This window comes from Sarcophilus harrisii, chromosome 6, assembly GCF_902635505.1.
Source record: "Sarcophilus harrisii chromosome 6, mSarHar1.11, whole genome shotgun sequence".
Classification (NCBI taxonomy): domain Eukaryota; kingdom Metazoa; phylum Chordata; class Mammalia; order Dasyuromorphia; family Dasyuridae; genus Sarcophilus; species Sarcophilus harrisii.
The window spans coordinates 104,305,716-104,332,049 of NC_045431.1; the positions used below are offsets into that span (position 1 = coordinate 104,305,716).

Consider the following 26,334-nt stretch of genomic DNA (forward strand, 5'->3'; position numbering starts at 1 on the left):
TGTGGTATAAAAAATTCACAGCCTGAAAATTTTCAAGAATGAATTAGACAACCATCTATTTGAAATATCCTTGGTACATTCCTGCCAAGAAGCAGAGGAATGTCCTTAATGGTTTGGTGAAGAAAAAATCTCTATCAAAATTTCTTTATCAATTATTTTCCTTGATGGTAGAAATTTAGAAGACATTAAAGGAATATGAGGAGGAGCTAGACTAGATAATCCCCAAGACTTTTTCTACCTCTAACATTCTTTGATTTTATGCATATAATTAGAAATATCTCACATGCAACAGAGACTAAATAACTTGTTGTTAAATTGAATTTACCAAAATAAAATTATTTCTGCTAAATGTTGATAAGAATTGTTATATACTCATTATATAGAAAGATTTCAAAATGTGTTTTATTGCTACAAAGTAAAGGTGAAGGGGCAGTTAGGTGGCACAGTGGATAAAGCACCAGCCCTGAAGTCAGGAAGACCTGAATTCAAATCTGGCCTCAGACACTTAGCACTTCCTAGTTATGGACCCTAGGCAAGTCACTTAACCCCAATTGCCTCAGCAAAAAAAAAAAAGTAAAAGTGAAGAAAACAATGTATAAATTAGAAGAGAAAATGAAGGCCTCAGAATTGGTAGATGTTTTATCTACCTTTTACTTATCTATATAAATGATACTATTTCACAAAAAGTGAACTATCTTACTGAACCATATGTGTCTTGATTGGGATGCCCAGCAGCTGGAAAAACTCCATGTTCAAAAGGTGAGAAATATCCCATAAGAGAATCATTGGAGTCTCCAGACAGCACCTTATCACCGTCTCAGCCATAAAGAAAGCCAAAAGGAAATTCTTGCTCCTGTCAATAGCAGTCCTCATGAAACCAGTTTTTTTTTTTTTTGGGGGGGGGGTGTTAGGAAACTTCTTTCTTTCTAAGTGTGATAAAGCTCAACCATACAATCCAGAGAATGTAGAAACAAAAACAATCCCAACTTCAACTTTTCCCATGTGTCCCCTGAGCCCTCCATAATCATAATGACTTCACATTAAAGCAATTCAGAGGTAGTCTGTATAATTTGTCACTAAAATGGGAAGGCTCACCAAAATGTGGCAGGCAGCTCTTACCATGAGCTGCTCAGGTACAATCCTCCTGTCTAACATGATCAAGTGGAAACAAAAGTCTAAAAGAATCCAGAACTGTTAGTAGCAATTATCAGAAGAGGGCAAGAGTTTATTGTAGGTTGACTGACATAATGGCTGTATGTATCTCTCTATAAGATGCCTAGAAACTCACCAAAGTTCCAAACTAGTCCACCAACCAGCATCAGTATTTGTTGAATCTAAAGCCCAACTGGTTAATCATCCTGAGAGATTTTATAGCTAACAGTTTTACCTGAAATTCAAGACTTCATATAGCCAGAACTATTTTGTTTTTAACCAAAGTGAAATATTTGGGGTTCAAAACCCAGAGAAAACATGCATCTGAGTAATTTATGATGCCTTCTCAGAAATGAAAAACAAATTTTCTTTTATATCATTGTTATTCAACTGCTGGCTCTTTTCCATCTTTTTCTTCTAGATATTAGAAACATCACTTTTGTAAACATGTAGTCTATATCTTATTTACAGTCTGCCTTCTTGTCTCTCCTCATACTTTAAACCATCTTTTTCTATGACTGTAATCATTATTTTCTGGGAACAAAGTTTAGATATGTTTAAAATTTTGTTCTTTGAAGACATGGAACTGAAGTTTCAAATTGCCTAGACAATTGGATCAAAAAATAGTATCAAAAGCTTTGATCATTTTTGTGCCCTCAACTATTCACACTGCTTGATAACTTTGAAACCTATGATAAAAAATTTACTACCAGAGGATATACTGAGAAGAACCCAAGAGATAGCTGTAGAACAGAAAAGACTATCTATCTATCTATATCTATATATATGCACATTTATGCATGCACACACATATATATACACACACCCTCCAATATCCCATAAAATGCTAGAAGAATGTAAGTTCCTTGAGGTTAGAAACTATTATTTGCTTTTGTAATTCCCAAACCTAGCATGGTCCCTTGTACATGACTAATGGCTAATAATTGTTTGTTCAATCAGATTAGGTTGGTGTTAGAGTTAGATAAATCCACTCACACAAAATGAAAATCATGTTCCTTTAATGATCAGGGCTGAAATTAGCAAATCAAGTTAATAAAATATATTAAATGGTTACTAAATTACTTACAAGTACAAACAAAAAGAAAGACCTTGTCTTCAAAGAGCTTAAATTCTAATAGGGCAAGAAAATATATAAAATGGAGCTGAAAAGGTATGAAGGGAAGAAAAAAATATCCTCATTAAGGCATGGTGGCAAGTCCATTGAGTAGTCTGAGAAGGAATGTCTGGAGAAGCTGAAGGATAGCTAGTCTGGGCACTTCCTTAAAATGAAAATCCAAGAAGGAGCATACTGATGAGAACCATAGGTGTGATAAATCCACTTTGAATTTTCTGATCTGCTTGGTTTCAACAGAATCTAGGAATAAGATATCCTTGGTTTCCCATTCCCTTCCCCTTTCCTGACTCCTTTTGTGTGTCATCTCCCCCATTAGATTATAAGTTCATGGAAGGTAAAGAATGACTGTGTTTTTACTAATTATATTCCAGTGCTTAGTATAGTACCTAGAACATTATACATGTTTAAACATGTTTATTAGGGGGCAGCTAGGTGGTGCAGTAGATAGAGCACCAGCCCTGAAGCCAGGAAGACCTGAGTTCAAAGGTATGGAGGGAAGAACTCAGACACTTAACACTTCCTAGCTGTGTGAACCTGGGCAAGTCACTTAACCCCAATTGTCTCAGAAAAAAAAAAAAAGTTTATTAGATTGGAGTAGGTGAAGTAATCTTTCAACATGAGAAAATAACTAAGCCATTTTGACCAAGTCCAAAGAATAAAAGGGAGCAAGGGAAAAAAATTAAAGATAATAATAAGCATCCAAAATATACTTCTTCAATATTTCAAAGACCTAGAATTATATTAGTGTGGGTGCTCCACTTCCTGATATTATGCCATAGCCCAGCTCCCAATCATATTTTATGAAATATTTTCATGAGTTACTATAGCTAGACATCTTCATCTCCTATTGTTCAATCTTAGAATCACAGCATCATAACTCTAGATTTGGAAAGTATCTTTGAGACCATCTAGTCTTACCTACAGCTCTACCAATCTTAGCTAGAAAAGTTCTTTTACAGTAAACCTATGTTGTAGACCCATATCCAAGTTCTTTGCAGCTTTATTGGTTTTATCAGAGATTGAACTCTTCCAGACTAACTTTTAAGGATCCAGAATCACCTCCACACAACAGTAAATCATTGGAGGAAAATTTCATTAAAAGATTCAAATACATGTCAAGCAATGTGGAGATGGAGGCAAACAGTAGTGTGATGCTGATATGTGGAGCACAATGGAAATAGACAACATAAGGTTATATAAATGACACTTTAAAAAAAAAAGATGGGTTCTTAATCTTTTATTGCTTATTTCAACAAGTAAGGTCTGGTGCTTTTGCCATAGAGTCAGGTCAGTGTTAGAGCAGGTTGTAGTGAGCCAAATTTGTCTTTTTTCTATTTTTTCTAAATATCTTTTGATCATTCTGGCACCCAGGACCTACCTAGTATCCCATATTGTCCAAGGTTCCTGCTATCAAATTTTATCTCATTCTTTTGGAAGTTATTTTCATTTGATTTCAGAAAGATTTTATCAATTTCATATTAATAGAAAATTTTAATGTATAAATATTCTAGGAGATAATTATATTTTAACACAGACAGTTCCTTAATCAGTTATTATTCCAAGTGAATCCCTAGTGTAACTTTTAAAAGCAAGAGCTTTTAAACATTGGATTAAATAATATAAAGAGTGCCTCTCACCTGCCTGTGAGAATTACATGGAGATCTCCTAAGAGCCCACCAAATAGTCAATCGCTATTTTATTTACATCTAAGACTAGCTCAGCTGTGTATTGAAAATTGATCTGTGTAATTAGTGTAATGTCACTGGTTTGTTCCTTACATCTCTTCCCATGTGTTTCAATTTGATATACTGAATTTGTCAAAAAATCATAGATGTAAATCTTGCCATGGTACCCACTCAAGAAACTTGCAGTGTGAACTGTTTAACAGTGAAATAGGATGCCTCATGACGTAGGAATTTTTCTTCTTTCAGGAAGTCAGTGAATCAATAAACATTTATTAAACATCTACTATGTGCCAAATACTGCACTAACAACTGGAGATAAAAATATGAAAAAAGACACATTTGTGCCTTCAAGGAGCTTAATCTAATAGGAGAGACTAAAAACTGAAAACGGGATAGAAATAGCATAGAGTCATGATGAATAAATCAAAGAAGTCCAAAAGGAGTACACTCAGATGGGAAATGAGATGAGTGCTTTGGCGTCCTTCCTTAAATAGAAATGTAAGTATTCATGGCCCCATTATCCAATCATAGAGGCAGAGCATAATGAAGCTACAAACATACAAAACCAGGGTCTGAATTGACTCTTAATGGTGGTTTACATCCCCTTAGAATGAAGCTCCTTCAAAGTGATGATGATTGATAGGAATACAGATTTAGAATTGAAAGGATTTTAGAGGCCTTTGAGCACAATTGCTTTATTTTCACAAATGAGGAAATTGAGGCACAGAGAAGCTAAATGACTTGCCCAATTGCACAGCTAGAAAGTATCTGGAGGATTTAAACTCAAATCTTTTTAATTTCATGTAAAGCATTCTTTCTATTATACTACCTAGCTGCCTAAATTTTTTACTTTGTCTTTGTATCTTTAGCTTGTGTCTCAGCACCACTGCACATAGCAAGTACTTTATCAGTCTATATTGTTATAGGTGAAATTGAACTGGATTTGATGATTAAAGATATGATTCATGATTCAAACAATAAGTGCACTGGAATTCCAGCATCTTAAACTGTGATTCATGACCCCATATGGGATCTTGTACCTGAATATAGGGGATCACAGAATTATGATTTATTAACAATAAATGTTTGATTTGTATACCTATTTTATATAAACACCCAAAGTCACATAAAAATTTCTTGGGTGAAAAGGGTCATGAGTGGGATGACCTCTGAGATTCTTTCCAAGTCTTCCCATTCATAGTACAGTTTTCTTTTAGGGACAGCTAGTTGTGCCATCCATAGAGTGCTGAGTCAGGAGGTTCTGAGTTCAAATGCAGTTTCAAATATTTACTATGTGGCCTTGAGCAAGCCACTTAACATCTGTCTACTTCATTTTTCTTAACTGTAAAACAGGGATCATAGTAACACCTAAATTACAGGATTGTGAAGAAACAATATTTGTAGAGTGCTCAGCATGGCGCTTATTTCCTTTTTTTCTTTTCAGCATACAAATCCTCTTTCATGGAGCTGAGATCTTGAAGAAGAGATGATCTATGGACAAAGTGAGTCATACATGCTTGATTATTTCCTTCTCCATTCCAAAGATCAAATTTTCCAAGTTTTCAAATGAAAGCTAAAGTAGATAAAGAAAAGGAAGAGAATTGATTCTAAGATACTATTAAAAATAGAAAGTATAGAATTTTATATCAAAAAGAACCTTAGAGATCATATGGTCTATGATCTCATATTAGCAGAGAAAGAAACTGAGGACTGAGGAGCTTAAGTGCATTTCCCACAATCATCTCATTAGTGGGATATTGGGGACAATTGCTAATTCTTTCAATCCAATGTATTTCAACATATATTCATTACTTCATATTTCTTGATTAAATGCAAGAATTTAAATTTGGGAGTGACTTTTTTTAAACCAAGACTATCTAGACTTTTTTTTAAAAAATGAATAAATAAGAAATATTGTATTTTTATCCACATCTGGAAACTTCAAACAAAATGTCATTAGATTATTTTTAAAGTAACACAGACTGCCTAAATATGCAATGTGAAATGGCGCATTAAAGTTGTTATTTGGATACTTTAATGACCAAAAAAATCCCTTCATATACTGTTGAGTTTTCTAAGAAGTAACAAGTAGTATTTTAGTCTGAATTATATGAATAATTGGCTTGATTTTCCAATTCATTATACATGTGTAGACATAGTCTGAGTGAGAAAATGATATCTATTATAAAAAGACCTCAAAACACTGAATGATCAGGGTCAAAAAATAGAGAACAAAGCCAAATGTTTACTCAAAATCAAACCCAGAAGTTCTTTTGATATTCACAAAAGAATGATCATTTTGAATGTCTTTTCACCTTCTGGTTTGAGATAGAACTATAACTAGAAATGCTGAAATGCTTTAGGGAAAGCAGTAAAACAAAAACAAGCTTTCTTGTAAGACTTCCAGATGAAAGGGTTTGGGATAAGCATTTAATCATGTGGATGTTAGTTCAGGCCAAACTGAACCTCAAAGGTTTACCTATCTTTTGATATTTAGAGTTCCCAGTGAAATGTGAATTTCACTACAACTATGGCAGGGAATGGAAAAGGAAATAATGTGTATAATGAAAATAAATCTTCATGCTAAATATTAGACAATGACCTTTCTTTACAGTGATGATGTAGTTTGTAGTGCTGAAAAGTCTAGCACCAATGCTTTTTGGATGTGGTTTTATTCAATTTTTGTAGCCTTTCGTTTTTATTCCTTTGAGATCTGTCCAGTTTTCTTTCACATCTTCAACTTATGGGAATGTCAATTTTCCTGTCTTAAAAATCATCCTACTATTATTTCATAGAATAAAAATTGAGATAGTGGTTGTTTTAGGGAAATGACAAAATTTAGTGAAGGCAAAGGAAGAGATTAGAGCAGCTTGGGTAGAACAAGGGTGATGGGGCCCCATAATGTTATGAAATACTCAATCTCATGAAAATAACAGAAAGAAACAAAAAAAGAAGCTACTTATCTATTTGCTCATCAAAGATATGAAACATTCCCATGGAGTCTCTGGCTGAGATTTTGTACATCCTCTAATTTAATGCCCTAAATCTTCAGATTGCTAATCTGAAGATCTGTTAGATGCATAAAGTCATAAATTTAGAACCAGATGAGATTTTAGTGACCCACAGAATTTTATACTTCCATTTTACATCTTGGAAAAACTGAGTTGCTAAATGCTTTCCTTCAGGTACATTTGATCTTGTAAAAGCCAGTCAAAGCAGGCAGCTCAACATGGTAATGTCAATGTGAAATTGGCATTTTTAATTCAAAAACAAGAAGTGCAACAAAGGTCTTTATACAGTTTTGCTATGAAAGACTTTTGGGACATCCTATACAATCTTAAAAAGTAAAATAGTACCCGATAGGGGAAAACCTGTGGAGTAAAGCAACCTAAATTTAAATCCTGGAACTGTTGCTATTATTGATGGCATGATATGATGAGGCAGGTAAATATGGCAGGATTTAAACCTCATCTCAGACATTTACCTGATCCTGAGCAAATTAGTCAGTCAATTACCATCTTTAAGCACTGGCAATGTGCTAGGCATTACAATGCATACTAATTGGGGCAAATGAAGAAAGGAAAAAAGTGTTAATTAGCTAGTTAATTCATTGAGTTCTAAATCTCCTTAGGTCTGTTTCCTTGTTTATAAATTGAGGGAACTAGTCTCAATTTTCTTTAATGTCTATTATAGCTAATGTCTATTATAGCTAAAAACATGACTATATCTAAGGGTAAGTTATTTGAAACAATCAATGATTGTAATATTGTTTATTTGTGACAGCAGTGGTCATACATATGTGCTTCTATTGGCATTAGATTAAATGAAAATGGATGGTTTCAATCAGCTGAAAGTAGATGGAGCTGGTTTCCCCATTTTTTGTTAGTGTTTTATCAATGTGGTATTGGAGTTTGTGTTGTAGATGAGTTTCATTGCTCTTTTTATTGTGTTTTTTCATCCTATTGTTTTTAAGAATGGATATTGCTCCAAGAAATTCCAAAAGTTGTGCTTCTTAAGGAACCCATTTTAATGACTTAAAAATTTTGCTGTTAGTATTGGTACAGAGAACTCCAGCGTTAGAAATGCAAATCTACAATGAATCAAGATAGATCAGAAAAGCACAAAGGAATACATGGTCAAAAATGAAAAACAACACCAGGAAGTGCTGTTGGCAAGAAACTGTGGCTAGAAAAAAACATGATTAACCCTTAGGTAATAAGTTACTGTCTGAGGCAGGATTGAGGGGAGATGTGTGAGGGATGGTTCTTATTGATTTTCTTTTAGAAGACTACTAAAATAATAGCTGCTATTTCTGTAAAAAAAAAATTCATGGTCAAAACAGTACAAAGACTATAGTATTGAAAAGAGAAAAGATCATTTTTAGTGACAGAAGATACTATTTTTTGCAAGGGTATATTAAAATCTTTGTCAGAAGAAGTCTGAGTGAATCTCAGACTGGTCAGAAGATCTGGCTACCTTCATCAGACTATAAAACATCCACTACAGAGTTTGGGGTGGATTTATTTTTATTCTCCTATATTTATATTATTTTATTCTAAAAGGAAATAGTGCCAGGATTTAAATCCAAACTGCTTTACTCTACAATATTCAATCCCCCAACTGGTTAATGAATTCTGCCACAGGACCTAGACTTTTATAGAATATTGCAACAGAAAATTTATATAAGAGATGAATATCAACATATTTTAATGGCCTGTGAAGTATTTAAAATCCATTGAAACCTGTGACTTATGATCAATATTAGACTTCCTATTTATCAAAAGTAAACAATGTCCAATGTATTAAAAAATACAATTCATATTGAAGTATATGCCCAAATTATATAAAAGAAAGTAACTGCAGTAAAATAATACTTATATTAAAATTCTGAGTGTAAAAGTGTTGAAAGGTTTGAGATGTTAAGTCAATATATTTAATTATTTTGTCCCACTTAATCTGTACACCATAATTCTTATATGAGTTTGGGCAAAACTTGAAACCTCTCTAGGCCTTAGTTCTTTTTTTTTTCATTTATAAAAAGGTGAAGATTGGACTAAATGATCTGTAGAATGTCTTTCCAGTCTAAAAGGTTGTTATCTAATGCTATCAGAATAGGGTCAATTTTTCATCTGCACAGAGAGAATCTCTACTGAGAATTTTCCAAAAACAGACAGAAGAAAATTTGTAAGTTAAAGTACTAGAAGTGGTATTGCCCTAGAGTCCCCTAAGACAGAGAGAGGACAGAGCAAAGTGTTCTCCCTCAAGTGTGCTCTGGGGAAGTTACATAAACAAGGAGTGGGATATGACTATACTATGTGCTATCAAAGGATAGTTTTCTCTCTTCCTCTTATTACCCTCAGATTCATATCTCCTGGCTGTCAGGAATACAATATAGCTGGACAGCTGTTAACTGGGAGAGAGGGAAACACAGAGACCACAAACAGGATGGCCATAAAACTGTTATACTCAAAAGGTGCTATGGCTGGAAGACAGAATTGTCAGACATATCCTTATTTTGGTACAAAGAGAGGAACTAGGAGATGTAAAGAGAGAAAATCCTGAGCTGTGACAGAGTTAAATCAAGGCAAGAAGTCTTTATTAAGTGCTTGTTTGTTTCAGGTATTGTGGTAAGCACTAGGGATACAAAAATAATAATAAAGGGCAAAAACAGTCCCTGCCCCCAGAGACCTCACAATCTAATGAAAAAAAACATGCAAAACTATGTGCAAACAAGGTACTGTCATCATTACTTAGTTATTTTTGATATTGTCTAACTTTTCATGACCCCATTTGGGGGGTTTTGGGCAAAGATCCTGGAATGATTTGTAATTTCCTTTTAGAGGTGGGGAAACTGAGGTAAACTGGGTTAAGTGAGTTGCCCAGGATCGCATAACTAGTAAGTGTGTAAGACCCCATTTGAATTTGGGAAAATGAGTCATTCTGACTCAAGGCCCAGCATGCAATCAGGCTGCTTTTAAAGAAAATGTATAAATCACAAATCGGTTTAGTGGCAGGGATACTAATCAACAGGCTATTGCAATTATCCTGGGGGGGGAAGACAATAATGGTCTGGATAAGGGTGGTGATAGTATCAGAAGAGAGAAGAGGATGTATATAAAGAGATACTGAGAAGGGAGAAGGAACAGAATTTGATGACAGATTGAATATGGAGAGTGAGAAAGGTGAGGGATCAAACATGTTTCCTAGATTTCAAGTCTAGGAGAAAGAAAAAAATAGTGGTATTCTTATTAGTATTAAAGAAGCTAAAAATAGAGAATGATTTGAAGGGAAATATGAGTTCAGTTTTGGTCATGTTGAGCTTAAGATTTGTATGAAACATCCAATTTGAGAGATTCAATAAGGAGTTTAAGAAGTGAAGCTGATGGTAAGGAGAAAAGGTAAGACATCATAAATAGATCTGAGAATCACCTATGTAAAGAAGATAATGAAATACATGAGAGATAAAAGAGACACCACATGAAAATAGTTTAGAAGAAGAAAAGAAGAGAACCTTGGACAGAGCCTCACATTCAACAATAGTTAGCAGGTACCAAAAAACTGAGACTCAGAAGTGATCAGATGACTAGAAGGAGAATGAGAAGAAAAAAATGTTACAAAATGCTGGATAGAAAAGCGTATCAAGAAGAAAGTAATTGTCAATAGGGATTGAAAAAAGACATTAGATTTAGTAATTAAGAGATCTTGGGTAAATTTGGAGAGAGTAGTTTCAATTGACTAATGACACTCCCTGTTCTTGTGAATCCCACTGGGTTGGTGAGCTAGGGGAACATTGATTTCCCTTGTTACCTTCCTTCTTTCCTTTGTTTCTTGGATGTATTCTTGAAAGAAGTTAAAGAAACAATCTTCTCTGTCTTTGGCATATGCCAGTGGTACATATGTTCCTTGCAGGCACATTTGAAAGCAACAACCAGGCAGATCTCTAGGAAATAATTGAAGATGAGTACCTCCATATTGGTGCAGTGCCAACATATTTTATATAAATAAACTGCGATATCATAACATTTCAATTTTTTGTAAGTAAAAGGAGTCCTAAATTAAAAAGGACAAAAAAAGGAGTATGGATGGATTGGTAATTCAGGACATAAGTACAGATAAAATATTTGAATATTATGCCATTTGATACCCAGACTGATTTCAAAGTTTTTAGTGCAGGATAATCTAAATTTCTTAGTGCTGCTATAAAGCATTGTATAAACAGTCTTAGGATGACTTTCCTATGTATATGCAAGAGAGAATTTGATGGGAATTCTGGGCTATTGGCTTAAGAAGGATCATTAAAATGTTTCCATTTAAATGACTGCCTCAGAATGTCTGACTTTAACCACATGATATTGGATTGAGTTTGCTCCCTCACCTTTAGTTAGTTCTCTATCAGTTATGTTGAATTTCATGCCAAACACACCTTTCATTGCTCTTTTTTTTTGTATTTTATATGTTTTTTAATAGATTTACTTCAAGACAACAAAGTTTTTGTATCTCTTAAAGACATATTTTTAATGACTTAAGAAATACAAATGTTTACGTAAAAAAGTCAAGGATTTACTTGGAAAACTGATATTATATTCTCTTGCTGAATAATTAATATTGTAATGGGCTATCTTCTTGAAGAAGAAAATGAAAAATAAGTCTCAAGTCATATGATTCAAGGACAGAGGCAAACAATCAAATAGATCACAAGTGGCACTTTGAAATGGGTATTATAGTACTCACTTATTGCCACCTTGGTTTATCATGAACAAGGAAGTACTCAGCAAATCTTAAAATGCTACCTAAACATGAATTATTAACTGCCAATGCCTTATGGAGCTGAGAAAATGACCCTGAGATCTCTAAGACTATAGCAATGATAATTATAGCCAGGAAACATATTCCAGAATTTATTGATCTGGGAACACTCTACGTATGAAAGAATGAAGAACATCCAAAAAATGTATAGTACTTACATTGTATAAATAAAATTGGTAAATAAATAAATAAATATTGATATATTGTCCAGAATCAGAGAACCAAAGAAGAAGCTCAATTAGATTAGAGTAACAGACTAGATAATAATAATAATAATTGAATTTATATGCTACTTTAAGGTTTGCAAAGCACTTTATAAAAATTATTTCATTTAATTCTTTAAGAATTAAAGCCCTGGAAGCCCAGTATTATCCCCATTTAATGGATTAGAAAATTGAGACTTAAAGGTTAAATGACATCCAGGGTCACACAACAAGTCTGGGAGTGGTTGGAACTCAATCTTTATGATTCCAGATTTAGTTTTATAGCCATTGTGCACCTAGCCTAGCAGGCTGATGAAGTTTTTAGCTCAACATATCTTGAAGACCAGGAAAGAAGTGATTATGAATAACTAATGATCTGAGAAGATCCAGAGTTCCCCCTACCCCCTTTTTCTTAAATTCTCATTTCAAAAGTTCAATCTCTTGAGGACATTTCTGATAATGAAATTGAATAAATTTTATCAATTTTATTCAAATCCTACCTAACAGAGAAGCCATTATGCTCTATTCAGGTTTGTGTGGGGACAAAATTTTTGAATGGATTGCCAAAACTAGTGTGAGTTTGGAGGGGGTAACTTAGAAGTAAATGACAGAGTTAAATTTCATTAGAATGTAGAATATGTCTAGCCTCTTATTGTAATATTCATTCTCTCATTGCTTGTTAACCAATCAGAATTGATTGCCACTTTCTGGAACACCCATCTTTTCGAGGGCATATAAGCTATGAGCCTGCCATCATTATTTTCTCTGGCATTCAAGACTGCCACTGAAATTTTATTAAATGCTATCATTTGTATTAATATGACTAATTACCTAGAAATTATTTCTCTCCTACTTCTTTAAACACCATAACTATTTGTCAAGTCACATAGGATTGGATCTGCATAGATAGAGGAAATAACAATTCCAAGGAACTTATAAAATTTTTATATTGAAAAATATAATTACAGCCATTTCTTTTTCTAATTTTTTTTATTTTTAAAACATATGTATGGATAATTTTTTAAATATTAACCCTTGCAAAACTTTGTGTTTCAATTTTCCTCTCCTTCCCCTCATCTCTTCCCCTAGATGGCAAGTAATCCAATATAGGTCAAATATGATGAAAATATATGTTAATACAATATAAAATACATATTATCTTGCTGCACAAGAAAAATCAAATCAAAAAGGAAAAAATGAGAAAGAAAATAAAATGCAAACAAACAACAGCAAAAAGAATGAAAATGTACATCCATTTCTTTATCTGGACTAGTCATATTAAGCAGATACACCAAGTTCTTTTTCCTTTTGTGTTTTGTAACAATAATGTCTCATGCTCATACATTACTTTAAGGTTTGAAAAGTGTTTTGTATACCTTATCACATTTGATTCTCATGGCAGATCTTACTAAGCAGGTTATTCTTACCTTCTCTTATGGATGAGGAGATAGACTGAGAGAGATTAAGTAATTTGCTCAGAGAGTCACAACAAATATGCATCTGAGAATAGCCAAACTCAAGTAGATTCTCTCTAATGCAAATCCAGCTCTCTATTCACTATACAACATCATTTTTCAATAGCCAAAGACAAGGTAGTACTAGTGAAGAACTTCAAAGTTATGTCTATATCTATGTTTGTCTGTCTATCTGTCTATCTATCTAAAAAGTATTTCATCTCTGGGACATTGATATTGTAGGGAATATGGAATGCATGCTCTGCAAGAGAACAGATATTTATGCTTTCTCCCTACCTTGTCTCTTGGTCCTCTGGAGTCAGACATGGGATACTGACAGCAATGGATGATTTCTCTCCAAGTGCAAAAACACCTGCAGTGGAACTATTCTTTGAAACAGCACATCCTCTATTCCAACTAAACTGTCTCTTTGCACCCCTAGAGCTCCTTCTCCCTTCCTTTCTACCCACCATCACTATATAGGAATTGGATTTTGTTCTGAATACACTGGACTCTGGTAAGAAAGCTTTCATCTTTTCTTGACACAACTAAACCACCACACCACTTCCTGGCCATTTCCACATTGAAGACAACAACCCTCATCTTACTCATCTTTCCAAATCTAACTCTTTCACATTCTTTCTTTACCTGTTCTAATATAACCTCCAGGAAGGCAGGAGCTATGTTCCTTGCTGTGCTACATGAGCTTGTAGCACAGTGCCTAGCAACCAACAAATGCTTTAATAGCTACTTTTTTCTTCATTGATTCAGATTCAATTTGAAAGGGTTATAGTTTTGAAAGACTTTACCCAATCTTGAGTCAAGCAATCAGATCCCTTTTATACAACTATCCAGGTTGAAAAGCCCTGAAGCCTGCAAAATGAAACACACCAATCAATATTACCCATCGCTAACCCTGGCACACTGTGGCATATTTCCAGAACTGATTTTATGCCTTCTTCCTTTTAGAAGGTGACAGATCTTCTTCTCTGAGACAGGATATCCAAGTCTACTGTATATACACTCTGAAAAAAATCATGCTTACAACTGTCACATGAAAGAATTTGTAAAGTTACATTTCCACAGTTTGGGCTTCTTCCATGTCCTGACAATAACCAGACAATCTGCTTTACTTGTTCTGAAGCCATATATAAATAATAGAAAGATATAAGGAATAAAACAAACGACCATCCAAAAAGAGGGATCGTAAATCATTTCCTAAGGCAGGATTTTCTTCAAGAACTTCTGAGCTGTTTCTGGATGATAATAATATCTAACAAAGAAGGGTCAACTCAAAGCCGTATATTAGGGAACTAAGACATGGAAGGATGGTGGACAAAAAAAAAAAAAAAAAAAAAAAAAAAAAAAGAAGACCCAGATGCCTGGCCTCAGGAAGCTAACAATCTAATGGTAATGAGGAGGGAGGAAAAAAGAGAAGGATCTGAAATACCAACAGAGACAGTATTTACAGAGTAATGTACAAACTAGTGCAAATTAATATATGCTATAAGGACAAAAGAAACTAAGGATGATTTCCAATAATCTGGAAGCATTACTTAGAATCTCACTTCTGCAAATTGACTTTAAAATGTTATTTTTATATCAGCTAGTGGTTTTTATATAAACTACATGTGCATAGGTTTGTAAATATAGACCCCAAAGGAGTGTTTACTAAGCCCAATTCTTTTGTTTTCCATGTAAACTACCGAAGGTCCAGAGAAACTGAAAGCATCATTTAATCTTGTTTCAATGATGACAAAGTCAAACATTCTTTCTGGCTTTGAGTATGAATTTAGAGGCTACTAGGTGATACAGTAGAGAGGATATTGGACCTAGAATTGGGAAGATCTGAGTTCAAATTCTACCTTCACCATTGAGCTGTATGACCTGAATAAGTCACTTAACCTCTGTCTATAAAGTAAGCAGAATAAGAATACCTACCAAATAGTGTTGTTATAAAGATTTAATGATATATAATCTCAGTAATTGTGCTTTGTAAACCTTTAAGTGCTAACTACTACTATTATTGTTTGGGCAGTTCCATTATGAGTGAGAAAAGAAATCCTGATACTGAAGGAAAAGAAAGACATTTGAAATTTATGGTTTTATTTCTTCCCACATGTTTTTGGAACAAGAGAGGGGAGAAAGCAAATGATGATTTTTAGTAAAATTGAAGCAATCCTTGTATCAGACCTTGTTTGTAGTAACATATTGCCCTCATTTTCAGAAAATCCTCAGGTGGGCAATTATTATAGTCAACATACTTTAAATTCTCTAAGTAACATTAAAACTGTAAGCCAACTTTAGTAGCAGTCATTTTTTTATTATATTGAAACTTTCTAAATAATAATTAGAAACCTAAAACTGTAGTATCTCATTTTATCTACATAATTCACATTAAGGAAACATTTTTGAATAGAATTACATTGTTCCTCTTGGCTTTTTGGTTCCTTAAACATATATAAATATATATATATAATATGATATTGTCTTCAAGAGCTAGCTTCAAAGGCAGAAAGACCTAGATTCAGATCTTGCCTCTGAAACAAATTGACTATATGGTCCTAGATAAGTTACAATTCCTCAGGAAACTCTCTAAAGCTACAAAATTGCAGAGATGTTGCCAATCTGCTTTGGTAGAGGGATTTTGCTTACTTGGGAGTTCTTAATTCCATTAAAATCACAGGTCCAGATCCTATCTCTGCTCCTATTCCTTTAGTACAATATTTTCAATTCTGATCAATTCAAGAACCAATCATAACTTCAGAAAACTGAATATAAAGCAAGTTTGACACCTCTCTATGGAAAGGCAATGGATTGCAAGTATAGAATGAAATGCATTTTCAGTCATGACCAAGACAACAATATTTTGTGGAATTGTAGGGATTTTGTTGTAGTAAGAAAGGGTTCTCATTGTTGTTTGGGGATGGGGATGTATAACCACATGGTAGTGATAGAAATCCAAAAAATAAAAAGGAATAAAGGGAGGAAAAGATATTAATGATTCATTTGTAAAATACACAGGAAAAAAAGGAAGGAAATTTAGAAAGAAACCTAGCCAAGAAGTGTAATATTGGTACTATCATGTTAGATTTTATATATATATATATATATATATATGTATATATATACACACACACATACATATATATTTTAATTTCATATAATAGGTTCAGTCTTGTACAAAATATTATTTTTATTTCTACATGGAAACATGTTTGTTGATGATTGTGTAGTTCAGAATAAATATAAATGTATAATAATGTAGATACTTAAGCACACACCCCAAAAAAAAAATTCAGCTTAGATGATGTTTAAATTGAAAAAGAGAGAAAAGGCAGAAGAGAAATCTGTCATGCCAGATGAGTAGAGAGCAGTTGACAGGCTAAATATATTGTGGTCTGTTGAGAGATTACCTAATTATGGAACTTTTATTATGCACATTATAGCAGTCATCATGTTCTCTGTCTTCTTAGAGCTCTCTAATAACTAGTTCCACAACTCAAAGAGATAGGAGCTCAAAATTGCCTCATTTGTTATTATTCTTTTCCCCTCTTATAGATTCGATTGATAGAACACTCTGTCCAATGCAAGACAAAAAGAATATATAGTCTCCATCCTAGAGAGCACTTATCTAAAATCAAATACTCAAACTGGAGCTTGAAAAGGCACCTCCATGAGTATAAATGATGTTCCAGAGAGACTATATAAGTATGCAATTTAACATTCCAAGGACATATGTGCATATGTATATGTAGTATCTTTTCCTGTTATTCAAATTTCTTTGTCTTGTTTTCCTCTTACTTTACAATAATTAGTGAAAGGATCAAAAGTCATTAAAGTTGAAACCTGCCAGCCTTGGATTAGGAGACCCTGGGGCCCAAGTGAGTGATCTTGGGCAACTTTTTCAATCTAAAATGATAAAAAAATAATTTTGAAGGTCTCTTCCAGATCTAAGATTCTATGACTCTATGATACCTGAGCCAATAATCAGGAGGAAAGAAATAATGTATATAAAATACTTTAGGTCCCATAAAGAGTTATATATATTATGTATGTATGTATGTACGTATGTATATATATATATATATATATATATATATATATGTCAGCTACTGTTAAGGTTCTTAATCATCATCATCATTGTCAGACTCAGGGCAAGAAATTCAAGATAGTATTCTATCTTTCCATACAAAGAATTAATAAATATGCCCTGCATATATATAAATCCAATGTTAGTGTTAACTGTGCATATCTTTATACACACATGCATATATATACACAGACACATGTGTACATATATGGGTGGATAATCATATATGTTTATATATGTCTATGTATGCGTGTATTTTCCTCTCTCCAAAAGAAAACTCCCTTCCCAAAGAAAAGTGCCTAATTTAATTGAATCTATACTGTCAAAAATCTGCATTGATAAAGTTTATCATTTTTAGCTATAAAAAAAAATTGAACCATTGTTTGGCTTTACATCTCCAAAGATAATACAATCAGCTGGAAAACACTTTAGAACAAACCTAAAAATAGTCTTTGAAAACACAGTATAAGCTGATATTTCAGAGTCAAATGAAAATTCTCCTTGGCAAAGACTTCACTCCCATGATGTGTTAGTTATGTTTAACTTTAGTATTTTTCTAACAAGTGGCTAGTTGTAAAAAAGAAAAAATGACTAGTCGTGCACCCTGTGTTTCTTGGGCCAAGACATCATCCTTTTATGACATGTTTCTACACAAACACAGTCCCACTGAGGTCATCACTCACCTTCTTAAACCCCAAGGGAGTGCAAGCCAGCATTTTAATTTACAGAGAGAACTAATACACGGAACTAGAGGAGACCAATCTCCAGTCAAGGGCTGCCACTAAAATGCAGAAACATATGGAGTGGCTCAAGGCAGTAGGAAAATTCTTTTATATTTTGCCCATGCATTTACACTTGCATTCTTATTCCCTCTTAACCTCTTTTCTGCCTGTAATGGGTGTAACTGTGCTTCAGCCCTGTTTTAAAATGCATCAAGGGTCAGAGTTGAAAAAATAGAGTGATTGCACATTGAGTTTCCAAGAGCCCTCAAATATAAGCAGATGAAATAAAACTTTTAAAAAAATGCACATTCCCCAATGTGATCAAATGGATTGGTTTCAAAAATTAAATTTCATTATTTTTTTCAAGACCAGATTCAGGTATGTGATTTAATGTCACTAGGAGAACACTAGTTGCAAATAGTATCCCGACCTAAAAAATATTGTTAGAGATGAGTTTCTACTAGAAATAAATTTATATAGTTCGTGTTCATTTTCACACATATTCTCCAAAGCATTCATTCACTAAGCACCAAGTTTACATATCAGAAACAAAACAGTGCTTACCTTCAGAAGCTTACTGTTTATGGGAGAATATTGGGAGACAGAGAGGTACAATACAAGATAATTTGAGGAAGGGGAAAACACTACCAGCTATAAATGATTGATATCTCCTAGATACCAGCCGACACTTCTTTTGATCCCAATCCTTCTAACATATATAATTAGAAATGAACCAGTAAATATTTAACAATTGGCTCTCAAAAAAGTATGCGACACACTTTTAGATTTGGCCTATATTGTTAATATATTGCCCATCATTTTCCTGAGTCTAGACAATCTATAAAACAATAAATCAAGCCCTGATCTGTAGTATTTGCCAATTTCTGATATAACCACTCTGAAAATTTAACCATTGACTGACTTAAGCATTCCATTAATTCAGGAAGAAAAAGGAGGCCAGTGTGAGGAAGAAGCCAGAAAAATATTATGAAGAGAAGCAGAGTAGGAAGTAGAGAGAAGAAGATTAAGAAAGATTTAGAAATGAGGAATAAGTTAGGGAAAAGTGAATGAGAAATTAGAGACTAATTTTCTTTTTCCCTTTCTCATTTGTATTTCAATTCTCCCTGGTGACCAGGGAAGAATGAATGTATTTTTGATGGAATAATTCCAAAGCCATCTCAAAATCCATTCACAAGCCACATTCTAGGACTGCTTTCCTTAAATGATGTCATCAAACTGATGGAAAACAAATACTACAGTATTCAAAAATATGTAGCTGATGTGGTAAAACATTACTGAAGATGGAGAATTGATTGTAGAATATATGAAGTTGAGAATGAAAGTCACTGCTTGGGATGATAGCCTCAGGATACAAATTAATCTTAACAAATTGGAAGATGGAAAGAAGCCACAAGATGAAATTTAATAGAGATTCACATAAAATCATCCATAAATTCAAAATTGGAAAGATGTCAAAAAGACTTGGAGTTTTTAATAGTTGAGTGGATTCAGATTGAGTCAGTCTTGGGCTACATCAATAGAAGTATAGCATCAAACACAAGAAAGGTTTAAGAACGTGGTGTACTTTGCCTCAACTGGTCTAGATGGCTGTTTTCTCTCCTGGATAGTTTGTTTTAGAAAGGAAATTGCCAGATGTTTATCGATAAGGGTAAAGAGGGCAATAAGAATGGACATCATGCCATGCAAAGACTCACTTAAGAGAACTTGAAATGTTTAGCCTTAAGACAATTTTAGAAGAAATAGAAAAATATTTTCAAGCAGTTGAGGGGCTTGTCACCTGAAATAAATATTCAAGTTGCTCTGGAGGACACTCCTTCTGCTTTAACCCTGAAAGGTATCTTTCTGTATAAGAAGTCTAAAACTATTCAGAAGACCTAACTAGGAAATGTGCTTGAAAACTTTAGAGAAGCAGATTTTGGCTAAAAAAAAAAAAAAAAAAAAAAAAAAAATGAGAAGAAAAGCTTATAGTGTCTTAAAGCAGAATGGGCTCTACTGGAAAGTGATCACCTATCATTATAGGCCTTTAATTAGTGGCTATATAACTTACTTTTCACATATGATAGTTAGGGCATACTTGGTTATGTATAGATTATATTGAGTGACTCTGAACACTGGGATTATATTTGCTATGATAAGTATGTGAGTTTTCTCTCTAAACACATAGAAGTTACTTAACACACTTCCTGAATATTTACAATTCTAATATCTATGACTATAAATAGAATACATAAGCATAAATGCATATATGTGTATATTCATATATACATGTATGCACATGTGTGTACATATATGTATATTCAGATGTTTGTTATATACATATTCACATGCATATATACATGTCTATACTGCAGAGTTATAGATAAAAATGTATGTGTATACATATATTCATGTATGTGTGCACATGCAAATTTGCATGTGGACATATATACATAATAATATACATATTTGTATACTTGAGTACTTATGTGTGCATGCATGTGTATATATGCACATATGTATACATTATGCTAGCATTGAACATACAAATATTTCCTGTTTAGTTATTTGAGATTTGGAAATAATTTTTAAAACATATTCATGCATTTGAGGGAGAAGTGCTTTTCATTCTTCTCCTTCATCATCCCTGTTACTGGTTTTACTTTGAAAGTTTTGTTAGATATTTTCCTACTATTGGTCTATGGAATTCTGCTAGAAATCGATGTTCCCTTCCCCCTTTCTCCTATACAATTCAGACCAGTTGTGTTCATATCCATCACTTGCCAGAAAATGAAGAACATTTTTCACAAATATTCTAGCACAAATGAATCTGTATTTGGATAGAAATAAAATTCATATTTCCAGTTTGAAAGACAGCCCTGATTTGGGAAATCAATCTTAAGTCGGTTAAGATATAACATATACAGACAATGTGATATTTCAGGTTCTGTTTATGAATATCTAAAAATAAAAGAGAAATGTTAATGATATATCAGAAAGTTTATTGAAACCATTACTTGGACCTGGAATCTTTATTTCAACTTTTGTAAACATTATTATGGTTCAGCACATGTATGGCATTTTGTTTTAGGGTGTATTTCTCTAAAAGAAGGGGATTGCACTAGATGGCCTCTAGGATCTTGCCAAATTTGAAATCTAATATTCTTCTTACCAGTAATCATGGCTATTAGTAGCACATTTCATTAGAGTGTTTACTTGAGGAATTTTTAAAACATTTATTGAATGTCTAATCACAAAGGGTCTCATTTTTATTCATCACATTAATGAAATGAAACAAATTTCTAAATAAACACAAGACATTTTTAAATGTTCAGAGTCATTAAACTGTGCCTTGGCAAATCCTATATACACACAGATGCCAATAATATATAATATGCTATTTGTTTCTAAAGCCTCCTTGTTATTAAATATTTCAGAAAAGCAAAACGAACAGTATCATTTTTTTTTATTAGTGGTGCAGGATAGCTGCAACATCCGACTTGTTGGCACAGTGGATAAAGTGCTGATTTAGGAGTTGGGAATGCCTCAATTGAAATTCTGCCTCGGGCACTTACTAACTCTATGATCCCGAAAAAAGTCATTTCACTTCTGTGCCTCGGTGTTTCCATCAGTACAATGAAGTTAATAATGGTACCTATTTCTTGGGATTGTTATGAGGATCAAGAGATAACATGCGTAAAATAGTATTATAAATACTAGTTAGTATTGTAGAGGCACCAACTAGGTGATACCGGGTTAGAGTGCTGGAACTGGAACTAGGAAGACAAGAATTCATATTCAACCTTAAACACTTTCTAGCTGTGTGACTTTATTATTTAAAAGCTATTTGCCTCAGTTTTCCCATCTATAAAATAGGGGTAATAGTAGCACTTACCTGCCAGAATTTTCTTAAGGATAAAATAAGATGAAATTAAATTAAATTAAATTTATAAACATTCAGGTGCTTTATAAATGGTAGTTCTATTTATTAACTGTTATTTTGTCACCCAGAGAGCTATTAACAAGTCCATGCTAAAATGTCTGATGAACTGCTGCATCTCAGGTCAATTTATTTTGTTTTACTTCCTGAAAATTAGTAAACTAGAAAGACAAACTTAGAGTGATGCTCCAGACATTAATTCTAGGCAAGAAATAAAAATGCTAGACATGCCTCTTTTCTCATAAAACCTGATAATCCATGGATTACAATGAGTACCTGGAAGAGGGTAGCATTAAACTCATCATATTAAATCCGGAGACTTTCAAGTTATCTGTGTGGCCCTCTGAAATTGAATTTACCCTTGTGGTTCAGTGTTGCTATACTTACTACATGGAGATTAATTTTCTTTAGAATTTATGTAGTATCAGTCAATCAATCAACAAGTATTCGTGAAGTATTTACTATTTAACACTGTTTACATAGTGAATGGATGAATGAAAAAGCATTCATTAATATTTACTATGTTTCATTTACTTTGCTATGGCCTGGAGACTCAAAGACAAAAGTGAAACAATTCCTCACCTCAAAGAACTGGGTTTGATTAAAAAAAAAAAAAATCATTCATTAAATAGTAGCAGTTCATGCCTCATTTAGTCATAAGTGATAATCATTAGATTACTTGAGATAAAAACACACCTGGAATAACCTGTGTTTTTTGGAACAGACTTTTCTTTTTTAAAATTTCACTTGCCACAAGATTGAAATCAAAGTAAGTCTAAGAATTGTATAAAGAACAATAATTTATGTTCCACCCTCTCCCTTTTGGTTTTCTTTATTACTATGCAAATCTTCTGTTACAGCTTTTTTGCTTTCAACTAATTCCCTTGATGCTTCATCAGACAGTGAAATTTAAGATCTTAGAAGTGGAAAAAAGTCTATAAGAGTAAGTCATTCTGTGGCTCACGTACCAGTGTAGGCAGAAAGCACGTGATACAATTCTCTCCATGCCCACAGAACAAATACTTGAGTTCACATTGTGGTTACTTTTCAAACAAACTTCTCCAGGCCCACATTATGAAAATAAGCCCTGCAAGACTCATAGGCTGACTATTCCCCTACCGGATTATACTTCAAGAATGGAAATGGGACATCACAGACTCACTTCACATACTTTCTGCTTCTCTTTAAAATTTTCAAATTCAACGTTTTCAATTAGATCCAGAAACAAAATCTCTGGTAAGATTTTCTTTCTTTCTTTCTTTCTTTCTTTTCTTTTCTTTCTTTTTTTTTTTTTTTTTTTAAGGCTAGTCATTTTACTTTACCAGGAAGGTCATAGACTAAAGTTCTTTTAGGCCAGTGTTGGTCTCTAGTGGTATCATGGTATCTTTTTTTTTTTTTTTGATGTATCAGAAGAACTGAATTTGACTTTCAAGTGTGAAATTTCTTGGCTATTTACTCTTGGATTTAATCTCGTTGGTAAAATGGGTTTAATAATGCTTGTACTATATATAACACAAGATTTTGAGGGAAATGTTTCATAAAATTTAAAGTGAGGAAAGAAGGAAGAAAGGAAGGAAAGAAGGAAAGAGGGAAGAAAGGAAGGAGAGAGGGAGAGAATAAGAGTGAAGTAAAGAGGGAGGAAAGAAGGAAGAAGGAGGGAGGGAGGGAGGGAGGGAAGAGGAGAGAGGGAAAGGAAGGAAAGGGAAGGGAAGGGAAAGGAAGGGAGGGAAAGGAAGGGGAGGGAAGGGAAGGGGAGGGAAGGGAAGGGAGGAAAAAGGGAGGATAGGGAAGAGAAGAGAAAGGGAGTGTAGGGAAAAGAGGGAAAAGGGAAGGGAGGGAAGGGAAGGGAAGGGGAGGGTAAGGAAGGGAGGGAAAAGGGAGGGTAGAGAAGGGAAGGAAAGGGAAGGGGAAGAAAGGGAAGGGAAGGGGAGAGGAGGGGAGGGAAGGGAAGGGAAGGACATATTTCATAAAGTTGCTGACAAAAAGAGAGCAAAAGAGAGACAGAGAGAGAGAGAGAGAGAGAGACAGAGAGAGAGACAGAGAGAGAGAAAGAGAGACAGAGACAGAGACAGAGACAGAGACAGAGACAGAGACAGAGACAGAGAGAGACAGACAGAGAGAGAGAGAGAGATGAATAAGAGGATTCTTTGCTTGGTTGGTTGTCTGGTTGGTTAGTTGGTGTCTCATTCTTGAAAAGGACTAAAATGACATCACTATATTGGAATCAAGATACAATGTGTCTGACTGTGACTGATGAGACCAATATGAGCTCAGAACACTACCAGGGGTTGGGCACAAATAATCCATATGAATATTTAAAGTGGATGTTTCTAAATTTGTACATCTCGTATTTCTTTTGAACTATTGCAGTTCTGCTTTACTCAGACAGCACAGCACCTTCTTTGATGTAGACATGCTCTACAGGCAGTTCTTTGCCTATATCTGCTATGTCACACAATGGATTCTAAAGTTCTTCAAAGAGATCCTTTTATCTCTTCTTCTGACCATGATATCAGTGTCTTCCTTGCATGAGTTCTTCATAAAATAGTCTTTTAGGTAAGCATATGTTTGTCATTCAAACAATGTGGCCAGATCATTGGAGTTGTACTCTCTGCAGTAGAGTTTGAATTAATAGAATATTAATTTGTATTAATAGATTATATTAATATTAATAATATTAATAGATAATTAAATATAAATTTGTATTAATAGAATCTTTCGTCAGTTCTAGTAACCCAACTCAGAAGATTCATTTCTCTGACTGAATATATATTCACTCAGAATTTATATTTTTGCTTGAATATATATTAAAATAAGTGAATTAATTTCAATTCATTGGAAGATAATTAGAAGGAAAGATAAATCAAAAATAGAGATTTTAGTTTTATAGTGCATAGAAAAATCATCCTAAAATGATAGAAATGGATAAGACCTTAAAGATAAGATCTCAGATATAGATTTCAACCCAAGAGAGGCTATATGACATGTACAAAGGTGATACAGATAGTTAGTGACAATGCCAGCATCTGAACCCAGGTGATTCGGTTCCAAGTTCAGATCTCTTGATACTTTATCATGCAATAGATAAAAGGCACGTGGATCTGTGTTCACTTAGGATTTACTTTAGCTCCAACCCTCCCATATTCTGATAGCTCTATGTAATTTCATTAATATGGATTTTTTCTCCAACCATTTATTTTAGCATCCCTTGTAAATTTCCTTTTTTGCTCAAAATTACAGGTTGGAATTTACATAGTAAATATTTCCAGTGTAGAAACAACAAAAAGTTCCTAGTGGAATGTGTGTGTGTGTGTGTGTGTGTGTGTGTGTGTGTGTGTGTGTGTCTGTCATAGCCAAAAAATCTTCAGGATTTTGTTCCCCTAATAAAAATATATATCTATAATGTGCATTTATAGATACAGATATTTTCCAAAAGTGAGAAAACCATAAAATAACATATAAAGTGAAACTATTTTCTGTTCTTCTAATCTCTGCTACAATTTTCCCCCTCACCACACCCAGCCTATTTTTATTGTCATTTAAGGAGAAGCTTTTTTTTTTTTTAATTTCTTGGCTCTTTTTTTGATCTGGACCCGTCACACTGGCAAAAGCCCAGCTACTGCTTTAAACAGAAATTCCATTTAAAAGTGTTTTAAGATTTTTGCTTTTCTTTTGTATTCTGAATTTATCTTTCAATGCACTCAAGAGAGTAGCTTTAATAGAAAAGAGAAATAGGGAGAGAAGAGAAAGTAAGAGAAAGAAGGTTTTCATAATTAAATGTCAGTTTATTTTTTGCAGATTTACTGAAAAGACTAACTTGCCTAATAAAAATACAAGACAAAATTTGAAGATTGATCAATGAGAGGACAAGAACTCCAGTCAGAGAATAATTTCAGATTGATAGAGTTTGTTGGCTTGTGTTGATCCTGTCATCCTTGTCAAACAACTTGCATTCATTCAAATACTGCTTCTCAGCTTACCATTGACTGAAACAGCACAGATGATAAGTGAATTATACACTTATTCACAATGATCTACACAAAGCAAAGAGGAAAGTGAGTGATTGGTTTTCTTACTTGGGCAAATTTACAAACTAGTAACTTTTGGCCAGTCTGCCAAATTGTCCACTTCTTTAGATTTGTGATTA

At 33.7% G+C, this 26,334-nt stretch overlaps 1 long non-coding RNA gene across 1 annotated transcript; it reads left to right on the forward strand.

The window, feature by feature from the left end:
* The first annotated feature begins 23,260 nt into the window (after positions 1–23,260).
* Positions 23,261–26,076, forward strand: LOC116419834. The gene is made up of 3 exons (XR_004230153.1): positions 23,261–23,423; positions 24,558–24,743; positions 25,986–26,076. It is a non-coding gene; the product is annotated as an uncharacterized LOC116419834 (long non-coding RNA).
* Positions 26,077–26,334: the final 258 nt, after the last annotated feature.